The sequence below is a fragment of the Ictalurus punctatus genome, chromosome 6 (assembly GCF_001660625.3).
Source record: "Ictalurus punctatus breed USDA103 chromosome 6, Coco_2.0, whole genome shotgun sequence".
Classification (NCBI taxonomy): domain Eukaryota; kingdom Metazoa; phylum Chordata; class Actinopteri; order Siluriformes; family Ictaluridae; genus Ictalurus; species Ictalurus punctatus.
The window spans coordinates 19278114-19304763 of record NC_030421.2 but is presented as its reverse complement, the minus strand read 5'-3'; the positions used below and the strand labels follow the sequence as shown (position 1 = coordinate 19304763).

The following is a 26650-nucleotide window of genomic DNA, read 5'->3' as shown; positions in this document are numbered from 1 at the left end:
CCTGATTTCCCCATGTCCCCAGGACGCACCCCATTTTCCTCCCCCTCTTACTCTCCTCCAGACTACGCACCCACCCGTCCTGTGAATTACCAATAAAATTACATTTTTACTCATACTCAATCTCCCTCGTGTTTATTTCATGTCATTTTTATCCACAACAAAAAACAAAAAAATAGTGCTTGAAAAGTCCTTGAAAGTCCTGGAATTTCATTATGAAGCATCTATACAAACCCAGTTTGACACTTGCATACCTTCCTGCTTTCCCATTCTGGCTGACATTCACTGAGTCACTTTACTTTGAATTTGAAAAAAAAAAAGCTGTTTTCCTGCATGATGTGCTTGGTGTCCACAACTACCTGGGTACAAAAGATACATTAGGTACAACATATAACTAGGAATTTGAATAAAATTATTTTATTGAATTAAATCTGCCCTAAATCAACCTAATATTCTATGATAAGATGGGAAAGCGGTCTAACATGCTCATTCTTTTCAGTCTGTGTGTCACATTAAGAGGCTGAGATAGGTGCAAATTCAGTATAGTTTCTCTTTAATGAGATCAGAGCACACAAATCCAAATCAGCAGACAGAAACAGAATCAATAAATAGGCTAAGGTCAGGTGATCTACAAACAGGACAAACTGGGCAAAGATTAATAACAAGAATCAAAGTACGATGCAAGGTCAAACCAGATAAACAGACACAGGAAACAGGCTTGGTAATGTCAGCTGCACAGACAAAACTGAGCGTATACTTTGCTTGGAACAACGACACATGAAGGTTTAAATACATAGTCATGTGTAAAAATAAGTACACCCCATGGAAGTGGTTGGGTTTTTTTTGACACATTTGGATTCGAACATCTTTGAAACAGTGCCTATAAATAAAGTTTATACACTTGAACAAAATCACTAGGAAAATTAGCTTTTTCAACAGAAATATCAATAGATGTGATATTCTTCTGTGGAAAAAGTATGTACACCTTTGGTCTCAGAAGCTAGTAGTGCCCCCTTCAGCAGAAATAACTTGTAGGCATTTTGCGTAATTGTCCACCATTGTCTCTGACATCGGCTTACTGGAATCTTTGACCACTCTTCCTTTCAATATTCTTTAATTTGCAAGATGTTTGACAGTTTTCTTGCATGTACTGCCCGTTTCAAATCCCTCCACAACATTTCAATGGGATTCAAATCCGGGCTTTGACGAGGCCATTCCATAATCCTCTATTTCTTCTTTTTGATCCAGTCCTTGGTGGATTTGCTAGTGTGTTTAGGATCACTTTCGGTTCAATTTCAACTTTTTTGTGTCACCATCTTCAAGCACTCTTTGATATGATGCAAAATTCATAGTTGAATCAATGAATGGAAGCTGTCCAGTCCCTGAGGCAGTGAAGCAACCCCAAACCATATCATTTCCACCACCGTGCTTCCCAGTTAGTATGAGGTGCCTCTCCTGAAAAGCTGTCTTTGGTCAGCGCCAAACATGTCTGCTGTTATTGTGGCCAAACAACTCTATCTTTGATTCACCAATGCAGAGCACATTATTCCAAAAGGTCTGGTCTTTGCCTATGTGCTCATTGGCAAACTGTACTCTTGCAAAGGCTTTTTCCTGGCACGTCTCCCAAGGAGGTCAAATTTCTGCAATCTCTTTCTGACTGTAGAAGTATGCACTTTAACATAAACAGTTGCAAGACCTAGTAGCAGATCCTGTGATGAAGTTTTGGAGTTCTTGGAGATTCCTTTTGGCATCAAATGGTCTGCTCTTGGGCTGAATTTGCTGGGACAGCCAGTCCTGGACAAAATGGCAGTCGGTTGAAATCTGCACCACTTGTAGATGATTTTCCTTACAGTGGAATGATGTATTTCAAATACTTTGGGGTCTTTTTAAATCCCTTGCCAGACTCATAGGTATCTACAACCTTTTTTCTGAAGGCCTTACAGAATTCTTTTTAGCTGTTGGCATGACAACACCACACACCTCAATAACAAAGGGAACACCAGACACTAGATAAGAGACAAGTATAAATAAGGCAGGTTCTACCTGCACTCTCTAAGCAGATTCTAATCACTGGCACCCAGTCTTGAACACCTGATTCTAATTTTATGGATTTGAGGTGTGATAAATGTGTACTTACTTTTTCCAAGTGACTGATCTGTTTTTTGTTCATTTAAATTGAGAAGATTACTACAAAATGTAAACTTTATGTGTCATTTGATAGTGTATCAACTTTATTCATATGCACAGTTTCAAAGAGGATCAAATGTTTGCTTAAAAAGGCAACGATTTACATGGAGTGTACTTATTTTTTCACATGACTAGACAAATCAAGGGGCAAACTGAAAACAGGTGTGAGTAATCAGGAAACACAAGGGAGACCACCAAGGGCAGGGCATGGGTTGAGACAAGACTTGTATCAAAACAAAAAGACACATGGCAATAAAAACAAACATGACAGTTCAGAGGAGTGTGCCGTAGTGATGGGGAAATACGCGACACCGTGTCAGTTCTGTGGCTTCAGCATTTTGCATTTTGTCTACTGTCTTTTCAGGTAGCACCAATGAAAGTTGTATTATTTCTGTATAAGAACACCCAAGAGCATAGATCTGCTTCTTGACTCTAGCACTGTGAATGATTAAAAGAAATTATACACTATGACATTATTAATGCATAATACTGAATGTAGAACAGTCCAGGATAACACAAAAGTTTTACACTTCAGGTTTACCTGTAAAGTTCAATTTCCCAGTTAAGTACAAGCAGTGATAATAAAAATCTCTGTTTTAACATTATTTAATTCTTAGGTAGTTGTTGTTCATGTAATTTACAATGCAGGAAAGGTACTGTTGAATTAGTCCAGTAGTGCCTGGTTGCATATGTGCACTCTTTAAAGGTGACCTATTATGCAAAAATCACTTTTATGTGGTGTTTGAACATAAATGTGTGTCAACAGTGTGTGTACACAGCCACCCTATAATGGTAAAAATCCACCCACTCCTTTTTTAATATTCCCCATTAATCATGGAGCAGCTATAGTGATAGGAAGAATGTCCCAGCTTCGTAAGCTTTGTAAGTGTTCTGTTGTTGGCTGTAAGAATGAACATAAGAGTCTTCATGTACTCCCGGCATCAGAGCCACTGAAGTGGAGTAGTTTTATTTTTGAAAGAAATGTGCCCCAAAAAATAGCTAAATTCGTATAAGTTTGTTCTGATCATTTTACACCAGACTGCTTTGTGAATGAGGGTCAATAAAAAGTAGGATCTGCTGAAAAGTTGATTCTCAAGAATGGATCAATACCAACTGTTCATGATCCAGCTTCATATTCAGAAGATGTAAGTATTTTGACGTGAGGTATTTTGAGAAAATCTTCAGACACATTATGAGGACACCTGAGACTTATATTACATCTTGTAAAAAGGGGCATAATAGGTCTCCTTTAACATATGCATTCTCATCCTCAGTGACATTCACACTCTGCCAAAACAGCAAAAGTGGCTCAGCTGTCATTTACTGTTTGCAATATCTGCTAACTATGTGCAGACAAATCTTAAACAGTATAATCATTACAGTTTTCTATTCTCTGTCAAAATCACCAATAATTAGTTATCCCATGGAAATTAATCCTATTATTTCTATATTGCAAAGCTAAAATTAAAATACCCAAAAATAATACCCACTATGCTTAAGGGTGTAACGCGGTGACTTAATCTGCATCTGTATCTTTTTAATGCTCTCCATTTCTGTATTCAGAACTTTTAAACTGAAGGTTTTTTAAAAATGTGAATCCTATCACTGTGCCCCGGAAACAGTAGAAAATACACTGCAATAGAAATACCAGATGCCAACACTGTCAGTACTGGCTCTGACAGTTCCTCAACCTCAGTTGCATCACTCAAGTCCATAATTTATTGAGATGAGCACAATATTGTTTTTTTTTTTTTAACACTGTTTGTGCAGTCATTATTTTTGTTTGCACCTGCCCACAATATTTTCTAAATAATGTAGTTGGTTCTGTATCCCAAAATACAAAAAAACAGATAATTAAATTAAGACTAATAGTAGATATTGTGAAACCATTATAAGTTGTCTTAATGGCAGTATGTACAAAAAAAAAAGAAAACCAAGTATCAATCTTTGTTTGTAGGGGGTGGCAGAGATGTCCCTGCCACTGCTCTGCCACCAGGAGACGTTCCGGAGTTAAAGGAGTGAAACGTTATTGAGCGGTGGTACCTGGCCTACAACCGTGCAGCTTATCTATGCCATATGGAATCAGTGTCACTGAGCATGGATTACCTGTGCCAGTGGAGCTTGTCACAGCCTTAGTCACTGGGAAGGTCTGTATGGCTCTGGTTGCGTTAGGCATGGTGGCAAGGAAGGAAGAGCGGTAATCCTATAGGCACCGGAGGAGGTGCGACAGGCAGTAATGCCATAGCAGGTCAACCTCTACCTGTGTAATCAATGTGGCACACCTTTAAAATATTTTTGGATTTTCTGATACATACATGATTCTGCGTCTCAGCTCCAGGGTCTACCGGTTCAATCCTGAGACTCACTGTCTGTTTCACATGTTCTTCCTGTGTATATGTTAAAGAAGTTCCTCTGGGTTCTCCAGTTTCCTCCCACATACCAAAAACATAGCAGTTCATAGTTACTGAAAATGTGTGATTCATATAAACCAAGGTTAACAAAGTAATGTGTTCATTACTTTTTAAAATTTTACAATACACTCATCTATACAGTAAGGATAGTGTATGCAAGTGTTTAGTTCCAGTAAAAGAATCAAATTATCCAAATATGTCTTGTTACAAAATATTGTAAGCAAGAAGACGTGTTTTATCTGTCCATCTTGCTGTTATTAATGTCTGCACATTCCAGTTTTCTTATTGACATTTCATGATGTTCTTTGTTGTGAGATGAGTATTATTATTATAATAGTTGTGTGCTCTGAGTATGCAGACACCCCACTGAGTCCCTCCCTCTGTGTGCTGCAGCAGTGCTTATGAAACAGATGACGGTAATCATATTGTCCCAGCTCCACTCATAACCAGAGCTGCAGTCCATATCTTCCTGGAATTAGACTATGTCCCCCAATGTACTGCTCTACCAACCAGCATTAGTTCATCAGTCAGGTCTATTTCACAAACAAATTAATTTTGAAGAAGAAACTATACTAAAATGGCAAATCAATCTCTGCACAATTACTAGCCAAGATGGAATGGAATGGAATAGCACCATCTTTACCCATCTTACTGTACAGCTCTCCTTCTAGCATATTATTACTCCGTTATCAATAGTTGGTTTGAAATATCTCAGCTGAGTGCTGCACTTCTCTGTACAAATTCACCTCCAAAATTGCCATGTTGAGTTTGTTGCCTTTCTGCTCTCAGCAAAAGATTGGCTGAAAAACACAGCCTTCAGAAACTGCAGGTAAAAAAAAAAATCAAAAAGGACAACAGAATCACCCTTCTGGTCAAAAGTTCTAAAGGCTGATTGTCTGCACACTTTTTATAGAAAAACTGTAAGTGGTATTTTGGATTATATTATAATCATATTGATTATTCTCGTCAAATGTTCAGACAAAAAAAGTACATAAAATGCTATATGATAAAAATATAAAGTACACTGCTATTTCAAGTGTACTACTATTTTACATTTACAAGAAGTCATCGTTAACTATACTATATAGGTGGACCTGTAACCATGACAATCATGGTCATGCTTTTCGTTTTTTAATGCCTCCTCCACTGACTGGTGGATCCATTATCCACCAGTTCAGACTACCCCATGGATCATTTATTATACCATGCTGTAAATGCCCCTTTTTGGGTGGTAACAAAAACACTTTGTTTTCGTGTGTGCTTCTTTAAATGCAAATGAGCTGCTGCCCCCTTTCAGGAAGAGGGCTGTGCCTTTACAGCTCATGCTTCGGATACTATAGCAACAACAAATCAGGAGAATCAATATTATAAATAAAGTAAATACTGGTGTTCAGCCCTATATGTATGAATTATACAGACAGTAAGCATTTTGGGGTTAAAAATAAAAATGACGACATAACTCTGGTCTCTGTGAATATAATCATAGACAATGGTAACTTTAGCTGCATTAGCTGTGGAATTTGCTAACAACCACATTCGGAACGGCGATTTGCAAACATTCACAAATTATAAAGTGCGATACTTACATTTTCTGGATATGGAGCTGTATCATGAACAGTTGGTACTGATCCATAATTGAGAATAAACTTTTCAGCAAATCCTGCTTTATATTGACACTTACTCACAAAGCAGTCTGGTGTAAAATGTTTTGAACAAACATATATGAATTTAGCTATTTTTTGGGGCACATTTCCTTCAAAAATAAAACTATTCCACTGCGTCTTCAGTGGCTCTAATGCTGGGGGTACATAAAGACTCTTATGTTCATTCTTACAGCCAACAACAGAACGCTTACAAAGCTAAGATATTCTTTTTTATCACTACAGCGCAAAAAGCATGGCGGACTGTGTGCAGCTCACTCAGGGGTGGAGCTATGCTAATAGGGCCGAGTCCATCACCAGTCATGGGCAAGGCCTGTTCCAATGTGATGTCACGTTGGAGAGAAAATGTGATCGACTGTTTTTGAGACACTGTTTATGATTCATGGGGAATATTTCAAAAAGGAGTGGGTGGATTTTTACCATTGTAAGGTGGTTGAGTACACACAATGCTGACACACATTTATGTTCAAACACCATGTAAAAGTGACTTTTGCATAATAGGTCCCCTTTAAAGCAGCGTTACTGCTTCCTTTATCCAAAATCAGGTAGGATTTCACGTTAGGTACACACTACTCACTGATCTGGGTTACCTCTTAGTACACATTTCCCCACCAAATGAGCCATACACAGTTGGTGGACAAGTCTTCATTACCACTGCATAATTCAGCACACATTGTGACACAAGGAACCATAAACGGCATACAGAGAGAGAATCAAGTAGCAGGGGAGTAAAAGAACAAACAGTGTCTAAGGTGTTTCTTTCATCAACCCTGGAACAGAATGCAGAATATGTCTTAAATGATTTGCTTTTGAAAGGAGCTTTGTAGTACTTTCCATAATGTGCAGATCTTATGCTTCTCAAGTAGAGTGCATGCGATGACATGGTTTCCATCATGTTTTTAGATTCTGCACATCTATATCAATTACACTGTCATTCTACATTATTGCTAGTTGTGCAACACATTAGTGTTTTTGTATGTCAGCATTTGCATATAGCTTTATAGCAATATATACAGCGGATATAGTCTGCAAACTCCTGTTAAATTTGTGGGGTTTTTTGAGGTGAAAAAAAACTTACAATTACTGGGTAATAATGTGTACACATTCTTTTATATTGTGGAATGTGACTGTGCTCAAAATTAACTAATCACATACCCACTCATGTTTAAAAGTAATTATCATACACATACTGTGAATTAAGTGATTGTTATTAACTGCTGAAGATCAGGCAAGAGCTTACAGAGCATATTCAGGATTTCTTTGTCCAAAGGTTTCGATCAGGAGAGGGGTACAAAAAAGATTTCCAAAATATTAATGTACCATATAACAGTATGAAGGCCATCATCAACAAGTGACATTGCCAAGAACAGAATGTGCCTCTAAAATTGAACACTGGACAAGATGAAAATATAAGAGAGGCTGCAAAGAGACCTTCAGCACCTTTAAAGGAGCTGCAGCAATAATTGGCAAGTACTGTTCCCTCTCTGACTATTACAAGAATCTCTCGTGTTCTTCACATGTCTGGGCTATGGGATAAGGTGTCAAGATAGAAGCCCTTTCTAAAATAAATAAATAAATAAATAAATACACCTAAGTGCACCAACTTCATTCCAAACTACATGGCAAAATGTGTTATGGTCTGATGAGACCAAGGCAGAAAGTTTTGGGCATAATTCTAAAAGATTTGTTTGGCACAAAAATAAGACAGCTTATCACCCAAAGAACACCATACCCATACTGAAGCATGGTGGTGGAAGCATCATGCCATGGGACTGCTTCTCTTCAGCTGGTACTGGGACTCTAATCAAGATAGAGGGAGTCATGGATAGCTCCATATACCAAATTATTTTGTACAAAGCTTGCAGGCCACAGCAGAAGATGAAGAAAAATTCCACCTTCCAGCATGATAATGACCCAAAGCACAAATCCAAGTCCACATAGAAATGGCTTCAATAGAAGAATACTAACATTTCAGAATTACCCAGTCAGAGCCCAGATCTAAATCCTATCAAAAAGCTGTGGAATGACTTGAAGAATACTGAGTACAGGAGAGCCGCTCACAGTTGGATAGATTTGGAGCATTTTTGCAAGGAAGGTTGGGTTAAAATGATTAAATCAAGATAAGTGCTAAGTTGGTAGACTCTTACCCAAAAAGGCTGAGTACTCTAATACAAGCAAGGGGTGTGCACATTTATGAAACCAGCTTATTATAAGTGTTTGTTTTACCCCTAAAATGTTTCTATTTGTTTTTCACATTAATTATCTGGGTTGTTGTATCACAATAAAAGTAGGAACGATCTGATAAGTTTGATCTTGTTTTTGTTGGATTTTTTTTTTTTTTTGTTAACAGTGGCCTGTAAACTTATTACATCCACAGTGATTAATGTCAGTTCACTCTTAGAGATTGATTGTTTTCTATCTGTGGTAGAGCAGGTTATCCATAAATCGTAGGGTTGCCGGTTCGATTCCCAGCCCATATGACTCCATATGCTGAAGTGTCCTTGGGCAAGACACTGAACCCCAAGTTGCTCCCGATGGCAAGTTAGCAACTTGCATCCACTGTAATTAACTTCAGTTCACTCTTAGAGATGTGTGTGTGTGTGTGTGTGTGTGTGTGTGTGTGTGTGTGTGTGTGTGTGTGTGTGTGTGCGTGTGAATGGGTCAATGAGAAACAGTGTAAAGCACTTTGTAGAACTGCTAAGGTTAAAAAAGCACTACATAAGTGCAGACCATTTACCAGACCGTTTACACTAAAACCTAAAACATGAGACAGATGGAGACTGATGGATGACGTTTTACTTAGAAAATTAAATATATCTAATATTCCACAAATCCTGACACGTCTTGATAACCAATTACCTGAAAACAGTAATACATGAGTTAAACTGCAGGATTAGTGATGGCACCACGAAGAGAGACTCCCAACAGAGCTTCTCAAATGGGCTTGAATTCACTCTTCAAAACGAATGCCCACATCGCCTGCTGAGCATACAGGTTAGACGGGTTACATCTGAAATCGCAGCCAGCCCTGCTTTCAGGGGATTTAGTTGCTGTGGATAATGCAGCACTCTCCGTGCTTTAATTTATCATTCTCCAAGTAGAGGCTTCACCTTTTTAGCTACCTCAGCCACCATGGATTTTTAAAGGGACCCTGAGTACAAGAAAGGTGTGATATAAATAAAAAATTATTATTATAAACTTGTTATAATTCCTCCTTATGGGCAATCCAATCACCAATCACCTGTTAGATGCTGGCAGTGGGAGTGCTGTAGTTCTACCAAGTGACCCCTGATTGCAGACAAGAGCAAGAGAACACTATCAGAATCCTTATTGCCTTTTTGTCAGTTTGGTGTATTATGTAAAATAACTGAGAACAAGGATGTGCTAAACAATAAGGCCATAATGGGGAGATGATTATCTTTCTATGAGCAAAATCTCTTAAGACCTTTAAGGATCTACTGAAAAAAATGTAGCACGAATCTAAATGACAACGTAAAATAATAAAAGGGAATGAACACACATAAGGGTTTGTGGGATGATCCAAAAGAAAAAAAATGCAAAACAGAAAGCAAATTTAATTGGAGAGCAAAGATTGAGCATTCTATAAACACTGCATCACATACTGTGCTGCTGTCACAAATGGGCCCAATTTCTTTTGTTTTCACACACCATTGCTCCAGGCTGACAGAACTCTCCTGCTCTCTGCTCCCTCACATATGCAGCAGTAGCAGCAGCAACTGTGTCTCACCAATTAGAGGGAGAGGAGCAGAAAATACTACTGTGGGCTGATAACCAATCTAGCTAACAGTGTTTACATTCAGTCTTACTGCCTGTTACACACAAGGAGCTCTACATCTAGACATGCTATGAAATAAATATCCAAGAAGCTTTTTGTAGCACTAGGTGACATTTGTGTCATACTGCTGTCATGGCACATCACAGTCACTCATTAAGGTAAATTATCCTTAAAGCTATAGGATGTAAAGTTTTAGAATTTCACTCCTCTAGTAGAAAAATGCTTGCACAAGCTCAACAATGTGGGTTTTGCTGCACCTTTTTTCCTCCACTGTACACACTAATCTCAAGGCTGAGTCCCAAACTGCACAATGCACATTAAGTAGTATGCATAAATGCCTCTGGCAGCAATGGTGTAGAGACATACTGTTTAGTAACATGTTTTTTGGGAGGCAGACTCAGTTCGTGACTTGCAATTGCTTACAAAACACACTTACAAAAGTGTTGTGAAAATTAAACAGCTTTACTGTGCACTTTAATGTGATTGACAGAGGCACTGAGTACCAACAAGTGGCTGTCTATTGGGGTGGCTGTGGCTCAGGTGGTAGAGCAGGTTGTCCACTAATTGTAGGGTTGATGGTTAGATTCCTGCCCCACATGACTCAACATGCCGAAGCATCCTTGGGCAAGACACTGAACCCCAAGTTGTGCTCCCAATTCGCCTTGCATGGTAGCTCTGCTGATATTGGTGTGTGTGTGAATGGGTGAATGAGAAACAGTGTAATGCACATTGTAGAAATACTAAGGTTAAAAAGCACTAAATAAGTCCAGACCATTTTAGCTACAATCTGTCAGTTAGCTTTTACTGTGATTGCCTGATCAAGCAGCAGTGATGCTGTAGTGTAACTGTACTTATCCTGAGGTACCATAAACAGCACACTTCCTACAAAATGAACTAGTCACCTAATGTTAACTAGCTTGCTAAAATACAAGTTCTGATGGAAGGAATACTCAGGTGTAATTGTGCAGTTGTGCGGGCTTTGTGCAGTTGAGACACAGCTAAGGCAAAAAGGTTTGGCATGAACAGCTAGTATTAGCACACTAGCTTAAACTCTCACCTCTGGATAAAAAGACAGATCAGGCATGTACTTGGCTTGAAACACAGTCTCGCCTGCTATAACCAAGGTTCAAATATAAACATACATAGGATCTCAACACCCCCAGTCATTCCTGTTTGCTTTATTTATACCCTCAAGCTCTCTCAGTGGCTCTCTCGATCTCCTGCTGTATCCCCTGCCAGTCCCAGCATAATAGACTTCTTTCATGCTCGATTTTGGGGTGTGATGATGTTTGATGTGCCACCAATTCTGACTCGACACCCCTGACACAGTGCCGACCATGAATTACTATAACAGGATTGTCAGGGTGAATTGCTGCAGCTAAAGAACAAGTTTTTCTTCCCTGACTCAATAAGCACGTGTTGTTGTTGTTGTTTTTCATTTTCAACAAAAACTCCTACACACTGTAGCTTTAAAGCAGAAATCATTCATTTGAATTACTTTCATTATGATGTCTGTTGTAACTGTTAACAGGGATTAACCCTACAATCAGAATGAGTCTTTTTGACACTGTTACCCAGGATCTACTTTACATATATTCAAATTACATGAAATGTGTGACAGTACCATGAGGTAGGTCAAACCATGACGCATCCATAAACTTTTTATTCAGACCCTGCCACCTACACAGCCTCAACTAGAGTTTGAACCTGAAATCCACTGCAGTGAATCCCCCTCCCTCCATAGAGCTTCCTTAACATCAATAAGTGCCTCTATTTCACCCACTCAGACATGTAAATCCTAATTAAATTACAATAAAATGCACCTATTATGCTTTTTAAATGTGCCTAATTTTGTTTTATAGGTCTCATACAATAGGCTTACATACATCCAAGGTCAAAAATACTAAACACTAAACACCTCCGTTCCGAGAGCCTACTCTGCTCTGATTGTTCAGATGTCACAGCCTGTTGTGATTGATCTACCGCTTCAAGAGGGTGTCAGAAAAGAAACGTCCATTTACATATCTGAATTTCAGCTGAGTAATAATGTCGGTTTTATCTTATCAATTTTAGCTTGAGTCTAACAGTGATACATCGGAAGCTAAACCCGAACCACCATGTACAACGAGAACAGGACGTTTCTCAGTAGTAAGTATATATGTAGTTTGGCAATAACGTGAGTTAGCCAATTAGCAAAGGCTAACTAATGAAAACCTACAAACTAACTCTGTCAGGACGCAACCTCAACTGTACTGTTTGAGGGTGGGTCAAAATACACATTGTTTGCGAGCAGCCAATGAAGACCAGATGCAGGTTTCTTGTTACAAATCTACTTAGGTTTGTGCAGGAAGTAAGTCTGGAATTACTGACGACTCGTTTCAGCTGTTCAGAATCGGTTCTTTCTTTTGGGAGACAATAACTCCATTTGTCGTGCACTTTGATTTTTTAAATTTTGCAGACTTTTTTACATTCACAAATAGCTCTACATGAAAGGTAATATCTGAAAAAGCATAATAGGTACACTTTAAGAAAGCATACAACTTCATGATTCCTTTATATACGTCATACAAATATTTGAATATGAGAATTAATTTTTAGCTAATTAATTTTTTTGATAGATTTTTTATTTTCTTTAATACATTTTGTTAAGCCAGCCAAGAATTGAAATTGTTTGGAATTTGTGATTTATACCATTGGTGGTTCTTGACCTCCCACCAAAAAACATCACCACCAAAAATAACAAATGTCAAAACAATGCTACAGTGCAGTCAAAACAAGGAGAAAATACATTTAAGATGATGTGCAGTAACAAGGCAACCAGGCAGTGCACTGAAAATGTGCCGCCTCCTGCTGTATAAAATGAGCACCATATATCCTTGGGAATATATAAGTCTCAGTGATCATTTCAAGAAAAAGTAAAAGGCAATTAGAAAAAGAGTGTCAAGTCTTTTAATAAGACATTTTAAGCATAATCTGATTTTGAAATCATTCTGCATAATGATGTTGAATCATCAAAGCCAGCTGAAATTCAGATAATCATCTTCATTATTCATATATATTACCTTAAAGCAGGGGTGTCAAGGCAATGCACTGCAGGATTTATTATTCTACTCCATTTAAAACACCTGATTCAACACATCAGATAATTCTCTTTTTTGGTGTTTTAGAATAGGGAAGACACAAAACTGTAAAATACTATGGTCTTGAAGGTGGCACTCTACCATCTCAAAGAGTTGCACTAGCCCACTGTAAGGTTGCTCCAGGGTTAACATTAAAATACACAGCTTGATGAATTGCATCAGAGGAGAAGCAGTCATGACATGGCATGGAGTTAATGGGTGCTTTCAGCTTTGTATGCAGCTAAGCCAGCTTGTGATTCAGGCTATGTTTTAGTGCAATGAGTGGCCTGTGGCCTGAATGGTTGACTGCTGAGGCCAAATGTTATATTTCAGGTGAGCTGTGATTTATTCTCCTCTCTGCTGCAGTTTAACTCAGGGGGCTACATATTAAACCCAGCAATAAATCACTGTGCCCCTTCAGAAAAGTATGTTTGTTTTTTTCTGTCCTCTTGACTCTCAACCTTAATTTATGGTTGGTGGTTTAACCAATATGGTGTTTACTGTTTTCCATTTAAATGCACTTTTTTTATTAGGGGAAATATCCACTGTGTGTATTACGAAGGCATATTTAATATGTAAATATTTTGAATTTGCTGCACTGAAATAGAATGGACTGAGAGAGAATTCTCAAAACTGATTTTCTCAGTTCTCAATGATGCACTCTTCAGTTGCCCTAACTCCTGAAATGGAGGATGTAAACGGGGTCAGTGAGTTCTACCTTCAGTGGAATTGACTGAGGTTCAGGTTCTTGGCCAAAAAGAGCAGAGATTTAGAAAAACACTGGTGTTGTTCTTAGGTATGTGCATTTAATTTTTTTTTTTTTCCATTTCAACCTATAACTGTTAGCTTAATATATGAAGGTGAGCACAGGGCTGAGTTAAGCTTATGGGTAATGATTCTCAGTATATTCCTGGTGGGAAAAAAAGTCACACTGATTAAAAGCAAGCAGAGCTTCTTCTTTTTCTTCTTCTAGTAAACACATATGGGACATAATCCAGTTTTAAATTTAGATTATGACCCCTTTTCCTTGCATTACCTTTGACAATTTCACTTATTTATTTATTTATTTATTTATTTATTTATTTATTGTAGAGTAACTTCTAGCAGAAGACCTCAACAGGATGTTATGTCATGTGGCTGATGTGTGCTAATTGGAGTTAAGTGGGCTATGCATTTAAGTCCATAGAAAATGGGCCTACAAAATGTATATATGTATAAACAACCATTCAAGCAGCACTTCAATTATGTTACCTGTCTTGCCTCTCTATGCTACAGAAAACAACAGAACAGAGAGTGTCCTGTAGACAGTATGTTGATATCCCCACTGAATGGTAAACAGGATCATTCCATTAGGCACACATTTTATTGTGTAATTGCAGAATGCCAAATTAGCTTTCGAGGCAAAGTAAATCCATTGGGAAAGACAGCCCCTGTCATTACTGGCCTCTTTGGAAGCTCTGTTGTATCTCCTCACATTTAACGATAGGCCTGATGGGATTTCTCGCTGAGGCAAGGATGCTTTTTCTAATGGCATCATTAGGCATGTAATCATTTCAGTCTGTCATTGAAGATCTCTGATAAGCACAAAGGATATGTATTCTGCGGATTGTTTTGAAAATCTAACCATCCTGATCCAGCTGTCACTGATAATGACAGTTCCTTAATCTGCTCTGCTGCAAGGATGAAAGTGGAATAAATTGCCAATTTATAGTTTTATTCACATTTTTATTAAAATACACTTTTTTGAATGCATTTAGGATTCAGTAGACAATATTAAATGAAAGGAAATATATATAAAAGGAAAACTGACACTTATTTCACATTATTAGAAGAAAATCATCTAAGCAGCTTGTCATTGTACAGGAGAGTCAGTGTTGTTAACCCATCTAAATACTCCTGTTGTTGCAATTTGCTAACCGCAGAGGTTGTTCATCATGTGATTTGATAAGCAAAAATCAAGGATTTTTTTAATTAATCTTGCTAAATGACCCAAATACATCGACCCAAAAACTGCTTGAAGAACATAATGCCAACATCGTAAAACACCTGAAAAAACATAGCCAATGTTCTTGGGTAATAATACAACAAAGCTTTCTGGTAAGCTTCAGGGATGAAGTGTGGGACTTCATTAACAGGACCAAAATATAATGCCACTTTATGTACAAAACTGGATGTCCTCCAGTTTCTAGCAATTTCAACCTGGAAGGAATGGGATCGGAGTGCAATCTATTATAGAAATCTTTCTCAGCAAGAGAATCTGTGAGTGACAGGATAAAATTTGAGTGACTCAGATGCCAGGCCCTAATTTAAGACCATCTACCACATTTCCTGTCATGCACTCATATGCTTGCTTGAAAAAAGTATACATAAGATTTCTGTCTCACTGTTAGATGCATGCTGTTTTCCAGAGCTGTCCCATGCTAGTACAATTTCTGTCTCATTTTTATGTGTGTCCTGGAGAAATACACATTGGCCCTTATCTATCATGGCCCCCTAATAATCTCCATCCCTGAATTGGCTATATGACTCTCCTCTCCACCAGTAGCTGGTGTGTGGTGGGAGTTCTGGCGCACTTTGGCTGCCATCGCATCATCCCGGTGGATGCTACTCACTGGTGGTGGTTGAAGAGATTTTCCCCATACATTGTAAAGCACTTTGAGTGTCCAGAAAAGCGTTATATAAATGTAACTGTAAAAAATAATAATAATAATAATTTTTAGATGGATGTTGTTTTCCAGATCTCTATAGGAAAATGGCTCCGAGTTGACATAGTACTGCACTGTGATCTGGGTTTTGGTGCATGTCTAAAGGGTCACCTGTGATCTCACTCATTATGCACCCATGTATCACAAAACACCCAGTGATACACTGATGACCTGTGAGACATTTTAATTCACACTGGACTACAGAAGGGGATGGTGTAGATTAAATGGCTAGCACAGGGGGTACAGCTACATGCTCATGCTGTCAGATAATATTATGAAAAAGGAGCTGCTCTGATTTTGTAGCATATGGGTTTTAAAAATAAAAAGTTTAGGTAAGGAAGAAACTATATCAGCGGATCAGTGGCTCTAGACACAGTGCTACAAGAGAGGATGAAAATATGAGTGTGGAACAGGTCACTAATTTGTATTCCGAGTATAATATATAGAAACAATCATTATTTCTCAATGCAGACATATTGAATCATTTCAGTTTAGTTCATTAATAAGTCAAAGTGGCACCTTTACCACATAAGAGTCTGTACCACTTATTGCAATTGCTATAACTGCATTTTTTTTTAAACAGTATAAAGCAATATTAGTGTATAACATGGAAATATTTGCTAAATGTCCAATTCAAACCTCTATATTACCACCACTGTATATCTGTTATTTAAAGTTTTTTTAATTAGGTTTGAATTTGAGCACATCAAGTGCTGGAAATTGCACTCAAATGGCAGTTCATTCATTCCTCTTGGTTATAGGACCTAATCCTTACCCACACTTCAGTAGCAGCACCATATTTTCTTGTGCTATTAAAGGGCAAATGGAGAGAGACTCAACTGGAGTGAATCTGAAAGCAGACACACTTCATCATGGTGAAGTTTAGGGCTATTTGGTGTACTATTCCTGTAGTCATATTCCATTTCACTTGAGAAACCAGGTCAAACCGTTTCATAAACTTTCGAAGCTTGCTTTAGCACAACAGATGAAATGCTTCAATTGAATGGAATATATATATATATATATATATATATATATATATATATATATATATATATATATATATATATATATATATATATATATATAAGGACTAATAAAGCCTTTTGTATTTGTCAGTTATTTTCATTAAATATTAGTCTATTTCTTTTCACATGCATTAGTAGATTTGCCCAAATGTTTTCCAGAAAGTATCTATGACAAGTCCAATCATATATTTCAATGTTATTAAGATGACAATCCACACAATATCCAAGAGAGATCCAACCTAGAAACACATGGACTTACTGCCTTAAACTTATATTTACACTTATCATCCACTTTATTGGGAACACCTATATGTACACCTGCACATTCATACAGTTGACTAATCATGTGGCAGCAGTGCAATACAAAAAAAGTGTCTCTCTGTGACTTTGATCTTGGCATGGATGTTGGTACTGCTGATCTCCTGGGATTTTCACACACAACAGTCTCATTACACAGCACAGTGTGAAAAACAAAAAAAACATCCTGTGTGTGGAGGGTCTGTAGACTGAAACACCTTGTTGATGAGAGAGAAATCAGAGGAGAATGACCAGACTGGATTGGGCTGACAGGAAGTCTATAGTAACTCAAATAAGCACAACCGTGGTGAGCAGAAAAGCATCTCAGAATGCACAACACTTCAAACTGGACAGTTGAAGACTGGTAAAAGGCAAAGTGATTAATTTTCTGATCTTCAGCTGTCTATCTGGCACCAACATCCATGCCAGAATTAGTCACAGAGATCATACTTTTTCTTCATTCTGATATTTGTGAATATTACCTGAATCTTTTCAGGTATCTGCATGACTGTATGCATTGTACTGCTGCCACATAATTGGCAATAATTGTACATGTGTTCCTAATAAAGTGGACGGTGAGTGTGTGTGTGTGTATACATGTGTATATATATATATATATATATATATATATATATATATTATATATATATATATATTTTTTTCTTTTCTTTGTTTTAAAAATCTGTGTTTATTTCTTTGAATGTGTGCACTATGAAGGTATCCTTCACATAAAGTGATAATGATAGTAATATCTTGGACAAGCTATTAACTACTCTTCTATGAATTAGTATATGAATTTCAACTGACTAATATTCTGTATATTGCTGATTAATAAATTATTTATTAGTACATTATTAATAAATTAATGTATTACTCTCCTGATTTATAATTTAAGCAATTAAATCTGTAGAACAGTCTATAAAAATGGTTTTACTAGTTAATACGTGTTTGTTTTTGTTTTTTTTAAACCGATACCTTGCAAATACACTTCTGTTAAATAAAGTCTCCTATATACATTACTGGTTGCTATACAGTGAAAAAAAAATATTCAGTGGTTCAGTAAATATGACAAAAACTTTTACTTACTTTACTGGGGTTGATTTAATATTATTTTGCAAGTGCTCCCAAAAAAAAGGGGGGGGGGGGATAAGTACTGGAGTACTTGATCTGATTGCATACTAAAGTGGTCTTTGAACTCAATTTGCACGTTTGCACTTCAAACTGGTTTATATTTATTCCCTTTTATCACCAAGGATCCAAGGAAACATTAGCTAAGCCTAAGTAAAGACAGCTAATAATCACCAGGCTTGCTGGAATTCTTGACCACTCTTACATGCAATATTCTTTCAGTTGCAGATGTTTGAGTGTTTTCTTGTATGTACTGCCCGTTTCAAATCCCCCCCACAACATTTAAATTGGATTCAAATCTGACCTTTGACTAGGCCATTCCATAATCCTCCATTTCTTCTTTTTGAGCCATTCCTTGGTGGATTTGCTAGTGTGTTTAGGATCGTTATCCTGTTGAAAGGTCCACTTTCGGTTCAACTTCAACTTTTGGACAGATGGCCTCACATTATCTTCAAGCACTCTTTGATATGATGCAGAATTCATAGCTGAATCAATGAATCGAAGCTGTCCAGTCCCTGAGACAGTGAAGCAACCCCAAATCATATCAATTCCAACACCATGCGTCACAGTTGGCATGAGGTGCTTCTCCTGAAAAGCTGTCTTTGGTCAGCGCCAAACATGTCTGCTGTTACTGTGGCCAAACAATGCTATCTTTGATTTATCTGTCCAGAGCACATTATTCCAAAAGGCCTGGTCTTTGGCTATATGCCCATTGGCAAACTGTAGCCTTGAAAAAGCTTTTTCCTGGCACGCCTCCCATGCAGGTCAAATCTCTGATTGTACAAGCATGCACTTTGACACCAACAGTTGCAAGACCTACTAGTAGATCCTGTGATTCAATTTTGAGGTTCTTGGAGATTTCTTTTTGCATCAGACAGTCTGCTCTTGGGCTGAATTTGATGGAACACTGAGTTCTGGACAAATTGGCAGTTGATTGAAATCTGTGCCATTAGTAGATGATTTCCACACAGTGGAATGATGTATTTCAAATCATTTGGAGATCTTTTTAAATCCCTTACCAGACTCATAGGGATCTACAACCTTTTTTTCTGAAGGCCTTAGAGAACACTTTAGATCTTGGCATGATAACACCACACACCTCAATAACAAAAGGAACACTAGACACTAGATATGAGAGGGGTATAAATAAAACAGGTTCCTGCACTCCCTAAGCAGGTTGTAATCACTGGCACCCAATCTTGAAACCTGATTCTAATTTTATGGATTTGAAGGTGTGATGAATGTAGGGGTGTACGTACTTTTTCCATGTGACTGATCTGCTTTTTTTAAAGAAATTTAAATTGTGAAAATTATTACAAAATTGTCATTTTATGTGGCAATTTCATAGTGTATCAACTCTATTAATAGGCACTGTTTCAAAGAGGATCAAATGTTTGATTGTCCAAATACGTAATAAATAAATAAATAAATAAATAAATAAATAAATAAATGAAAAGATTTCCATGGGGTGTATTTATTTTTCACATGACAGTACTTTCACAAATCTAAGAGTTGGTTTAAATAATTAACACATCACAGTTGGCTGTCACTCTATGGCTGGCAAAGTTACAGGTTACAGGTAAAATGTTGAGTCTTCATTATTCCTTAATTAAGCTTTTCTTAAGCAGCTAGTTTAAATTCATTCCCTGTAAAGGTTGGCCAACAAAGTGATGTGGTGATGTGAACCCCATCAAAAGATTAAGAGGCCAGAGGAACTTTGAAGCAGTGTATCAAGAGACAATACAGCTAAATAAGAAAAAAATTGGCTGGAGCTCCAGATTGTCTCATCTGCCCCTCATTTTCCCCCTTCCCACCACCAGACAGCTTGTTCTCAGAACCCTGTGGAGTAGTGCCTTTGAAAATCCTCACTCATTTCGCTGAGTAACTTTGAGATGCTGGTGTGAGCATCTGTTGGGCTTGGATATTACAGTTGTGTAGTCATAAAATGCTAACCTAACTGACTTGATTGATAACCATTGAAAAGTATGGCCTGCCCCTGGTGAACTGATGGACCACGATGCCATTCATATAAATGAGAAACACAGAGAAGCATCCAACAACTTTGTAGTATGAAGCAGACCCCATGCTGTGAAGCTCGCACTGGTATAGCATGGAGGAGGGCAATTCATTCTGTATTTATTTATGTTATTATATCATAGAGGCATTACATCAGCCAAGGACTAGAAAAGGAAAACAAAAAGCAGAGAGCACAGTATGCTGGTGTCTTTCATTAAATCCATACCCCAATAATAGGCCTAATTCAACCCACTTTATACTGAAACCATATATGCACAGCAACTAGAAGAAACTATTCACTCCTAGTCCACTACTACTATAAAATTTTATTCTATGTGGTCAGATTTAATGTTGTCTCTTGGGAAGTACACAGTATTGACTGCACTGCAAATGAAGTTTTGCACTTCAAACTTAAAGGCTATATCGAGAGTGGATTTAGATGCACATAGGGAGGATTAATATTGAAATTGCGCACATCAATATTCAGACCTTAGACATAACAGACTTAAGAGCTAAAAAAGCATCATGTGCTATAACTTATATACCAACACACATTATGATTTCATGACCTCGATTTAGTATCCGGTGGCTTCATTAAATTATGTATGCAAATAAATGTTGGAGCACAATATAGGATACAAAATATATAAATGTATAAATAATAAAATGTACCGAATCAAGTGTTATTTTATAACCTGAGGAATAATGATGCTGTAAGCCATACGGTTAACTTCAACCACATTTGCAGTGAATTATGTTATAATTACAACTAGGGCTATTCATAGAAATAGCTTGGCAATATACTAGACTCCTAGATTTCTTTTATTTCAGTACTTGCCACCTTCTCGTTCATATATCATCATATTAGTATTTTTTATTTTCTTTTACATTTATTACATCATACTATGTTTGACAGCAAAGAAAAAACATTTCTATATCTATTTCTACGAATTTTGTATCCCAGATTTTTTTTTAGACTTAAAGGCAAGCAATTGTGTTCAAAGTTGGTGATCTATATGCTACATTTCTATCTACATTTCTAATGAAGAAAAATATAGCAACCTTGGAAGTGTGAACTACCCTAAGGTAATTTAAGTAATCTGAAAGGTGAGCTCAGAAAATTTACTTAAGCAGCTGTGTAACCCAACTCTGAACAGAGTAACTTTCCCTGCATAAATTCCCTGCCAACTCGTAATACAGCCCTCAGTGACTACACTGTACAAAAATCATTCATTAGTTAAATACAAAGTTATTAAAGATACCGTGTAAACAGAACTACATTGTTTAACTCTTTGTTTTTATGATGATGATGATGATGATTGTCTCTAAATAGCTAGTCAGTAAAAAAACAAATCTTTTCCATTAAGGGCTTGTGTCATCCTAATAACATTTGAAACTTCATTCTGTTTCCATCACTCCATGCTTATCAACCAAGTTTTCTTGCATAGTATAACACTAGTCCAAATGAGGAAAATTGAGGCAGAGTAAAATATTTTTCTGGCACTACTTCCCTCTCAGCATGTTCTTGCATGTATGATCTTACTCACCGTGAAAAACCACAGTTACGCATGAGAATCAGGCTGTGATATGGAAAACTGCCCAATTACTTCATCATCAAGACAGAACTGAAGTGTAAAGCCTGAAAAACAGATGCAAAGTCAAAAAACACTTCTCCTGTGTCAAGATTGATATAAAACTGTACATAATTTGGAAAGGCATGAACTGAAAATTATTCATCAAACTCTTTTTATATGACCTCTTTATTTTATCCAATATATTGTATTATTTATTTATTTAGTTAAATTTATTTTATTTATTTAACTGTATCGCATGACCATAGATTTTGGTGGGGCAGGAAGGCATTCAAAATGAATAACCTCATAACTGGCGATTGAGAATCGACAACATACAGTCACAGACAGCATACAACATACATTTATCCAGCGTACATTCTAGCAGTTTGTTTTGAGTGGTTTTAGATAATTAACTGTATTTTATAAACAGGTGGAGATGATTGGTCATCATGCACAGCGTCATGTTTGGTGAAAGCCAAACACTGTGTATCACCACAAACACCCCATACCAACTAGCAAGCATGGTGGCTTTTGACCTAGGAAACTTGCAGTCATTGAGACAACAATGAATTCTACTTTATACCAGTATTCTTATTCTTGAGACAAACGTGAGGCAATCTGTACAGCAGTTTAAGCTGGGCCAAAATTGGGTCATTCAGCAGGACCATTACCCCAATCACACCAGCAAATCAACATCTAAATTGCTAAATAATAATAAATAAATAAATCAGAGTGTTGGAATGGCTATGCCAAATCCAGGCCTCAACCCCTTTGAGATGCTGTAGCTGGATCTTAAGAGAGCTATGCATAAATAAATGCTGTCAGACATCAATGAACAATGAACAATGAACAATGTGCAGGCCAAGTTTGTGCAGACCACTTGAGTTCTTCCACACCAAATTTGGCACACTATGTGTATATGGACCTCAGTGTGTGCAGAGGGGCATTGTCATACTGAAACATGTCTGGGCTAGGCCAGATAGTTCCAGTGAAGGGAAGTAAAACATTTTATACAAAATATCTTCCAAATTTGTGGCAACAGTTTGGGGAAGGCCCACATATGGCTGTGATGATAACGTGTCCACAAACCTTTGGCTATATAGTGCACTATACTTATACTTCTACTGTGCCTCCAAGGTCTCTACTGCACAGACTCCAATTTTTGCAAGATGGCAACTCCCATTTGAATAAAAAAGGCATCAAAACCAATGGTGCCATGGTGTTCACTCATATATACAGTCATTGTTCCTAACCCTAATGGGCCTCACTTAAAGTACCCCTATTATGCTATATTAAAGTGCATAATTTTGTTTTAGAGGTCTCATACAATAGGTTTACATGTATACAAGGTAAAAAAACAAAACAAACAAAAAACACTTTAATTTTCTTATAATTTACATTGCAGCCTTACCTATTTTTCTCAGTGTCACAAACGATTCGCTTAAGGATCCATTCACTCTAAACTCCTTTCAGAGAGCCTACTCTGCTCTGACTGGTCAAATGTCCCAGTCTGTTGTGATTGGGCTACTGAATTTCAGCTCAGTAATGTCTTTTATCTTATCAATTTTAGCTTGAGTCTGATAGTGATACATTGGAAGATCAACCTGAACCACCATCACAAGCACGACAAGAACAGGACATTTTTCAATGGTACATTTATATGTGGTTTGGCAATAATGTGAGTTAGCCAGTTAGCAGAGGCTAACAGCTAACAGGCTAACAGCTGTGTACTGGCTGTACATGTAAACAACACAAAACTACGCATTTGGAACACTCGGTAGAAAATACACACATAATGAACTAATCATACTTACAGGTTGTGATCCACAGGCACAAGATTGTCCAAATAAAGTGAGTACGGCTCCAACCTTTATGAATAATCATTTTGCAAATCCCACATTGACTTCAGCTAGATTTGAAAAGCAGTCGTCAGTGAAATGACAGGAACACAAATGAAGGTCAGAGTTGAACTGCTGTGGTATGTTTTAAAATGAATTTTAATCACTGATGCTTTACATCCTCATCCTTTAGAAGTCCATGAAACGTGGTTTTGGTTTTGCAGAACAGAAAACAACATCTTCTAGACATGAACCTAACGCTTTCAGAACGCAACTACAACTGTAGTGTTTGAGGGCGGGTCAAAATACACATTTTTTTGCAAGCAGCCAATGAAGATCTGAGGTTGTTTTTTTGTTACAAAGTTATGTAGGTTTGTGCAGGAAGTAAGTCTGGAATTACTGACGACTCATTTCAGCTGTTCTGAATCGGTTCTTTCTTTTGGGAGACAATAACTCCATTTGTCGTGCACTTTGATTTTTTAAAAATTTTGTAGAATTTTTACATTCACAAACAGCTCTATAACACACTACATGAAAGGTAATATTTGAAAAGCATAATGGGGCACTTTAAAGCTGGTTGCAGTTCCCATTTTTTTTAAATAATAATAAAGAGCTGTAATTCTGTAGCTCTATAGAAGCAGTGTGGGTGTTGTACACTTGACATATTTGGGTGGAGATGTACACCATGCATGTAGCACAGGATGAGTTTATCCTTTCATGTGTAACAACATTACTATACAGCCCTGGGTATTGTGATCCTTTTAACAGTTCCATTTTAGCTATAGTGTTATGTAATTTTAGTTTAAACACATACTGGAATAAATATAGTTTTTCCCAAGGTGATATTTTAGCTTTACATTTGCTTCAGTCTCTTGGTTTTCAATCTGAGTGCATACAATTTTTAAAGCTGTTATAATCTAAAATCAAGAATGTATTTGGTTGTCTAAATGCGCTTGTTTCTTCTTGATTGTGCTGTCATCCTTTGGCCAATAAATTTTATCAGCTGCCCTCAGCAAGGTTTTAAACCAGACATTAAAATCCAACAAGTGCTGCAGCATTCCAGAAAGATTTCAGATACCTTCAGCTAGCTTCTAATGACAATATAAAAATGTTATGAGCAGAATGTAGTTTACTAAAAGCTGGCCAGAGGAGACAAGCCATAATTTTTCCTGGTCTGAGACATGTGTGAGAGAGAGTGTGTGTAAAAGTGTAATCACTGTAATTAAACAGACCATTTCGCCTTGACAACTTGTCTTGAAACAGATGGCACAACAATGTGGAGACAGCACTATTAACAAATCCCGCTTCAGTGCTTAGTAGGCATTGGTTTGGTTGGGAGCAAAGATGGCTGCTAGGCAAGTCAGATGGCTCAGTTCAATGAGCCAGGAGAGAGAACACACTGTTTGACACATTGGCATTACATCTTTCAGTGATGGCAAGTTTAACAGTTCACTTCCCTTCGGATAAAAATGACTTCACAGGATCCACACAAGTGGAAAAGTGCATCAGAGTGTGCTGTTTTAGCTCTTATTAGACACGCAAGTGACTGTGGTCTTTTAAAGAAAAGACCTACTCTCAAAAATTTAATTTTTTAAATAGTTAAACCATTAATTTTTTTTTTCAAAGTGAAAAACTCAAATTTTCCATGACAACAGAAATTTACATTATTAGGAGGATTATTCGATTACTAGGGGATGGCAAGGTACATGAATACTTTTAGCCACAGAACCTGTCTGTTAAGCTTGTTAGCTATAAAATTTTGGTTGATTGATTAATTGATTGTATTTTGTACCATGATATATAAATAGAAATATAGAAATACCCTGTGTCACGATTCCCCCTTGAAGCAGCGTGCTCTAAGCGCGAATGCGCGAGCACCTGCTTTTCCGTTGTTGACTGTAATGACATCTGGACACGTGTGTTTTGTTTATGTTTCTGTCATGTCTCCTCCCTGTTCTGTCATTGGCTGGGATTTCACGTGGGTCTGAATTGCTCTCAGCTGCTAGCGGTTTAGACGCTGATCATGTCCGCATATATACCGCGCGTGTCCCAGCACACAACGCGGAAGAGTAATACTTTTGAGTTAGTTTAGCGCGTATCATAGTCACGGTCCATGGTTAGAGTTAGTTCGCGCTGGATTATCCGCTTCCAGCCCCTCGTCATAGTTCGTTTCTTGTTTTGTTTATCGGCCTAGATTCCTGCCTTGCCCCGTGTATGCCTGTTTGCCAATCGTCTGACCTCTTGCATGTTTGTGGATTACGTTTTGGATCACGTTTTGGATTTGTCTGCCTGTCTCTCTTTCTAATAAACAACTGTTCATCCAGCACTTGCATCCGTCCTATCTCTGCTCCGTCACGATTCGTGACACCCTGATAGAAATTTGTGATATAGGGTACAGTCATCATTATCCTATGAATTTATAATAATAATAATAATAATAATAATAATAATAATAATAATAATGACTGTTCAAGTTCACGACTTTGTCTTGCCTTGCCTAGTTTGGACTGTTTGCCTAATCGATTGACCCTTGCTTATCTATGTGTATTGATTTCTAACTGATCCTTTGGACTTGTTATTTTATTAAACCCCCATTCCTGCACTTGCCCCTGTCTGTGCCTGCATTACATGACTGTCAATGTCGAAGAAAATGCTTCCAGTCTTTAAGCAGAACCAACATGAAAATATCCACCCTCGAGTAGAAAAGCAAAACAAGTCTTCAGCAAGACACAGGGCAACCTGGAGGGTATAAGTCCTTATCAGTGGGAAACAGGAAATAGGTCAAAAAAGACAAAAATTTAACAACAGGCTGGACAACAATGCATCAAATATCATTAATGCTTAAATTTAAGGTTTGGTAATATTTATAATCAAATTATATGTAGTTCATTCA

At 37.4% G+C, this 26650-nt stretch overlaps 1 protein-coding gene across 4 annotated transcripts in view; it reads right to left on the bottom strand.

Annotated features, from left to right (window-relative positions):
- LOC128632922 (protein NYNRIN-like) overlaps positions 1-25942 on the bottom strand; it is a 64649-nt gene extending 38707 nt beyond the window's left edge. For 2 of the 4 annotated variants that reach the window (XR_008396568.1, XM_053680970.1), the window contains exon 1: positions 21893-25942. The gene's annotated coding sequence lies outside the window, so the exon portion shown is untranslated. The remainder of the gene's footprint in view (positions 1-21892) is intronic. The other 2 variants (XM_053680971.1, XM_053680972.1) reach the window with 2 other exon arrangements.
- Positions 25943-26650: the final 708 nt, after the last annotated feature.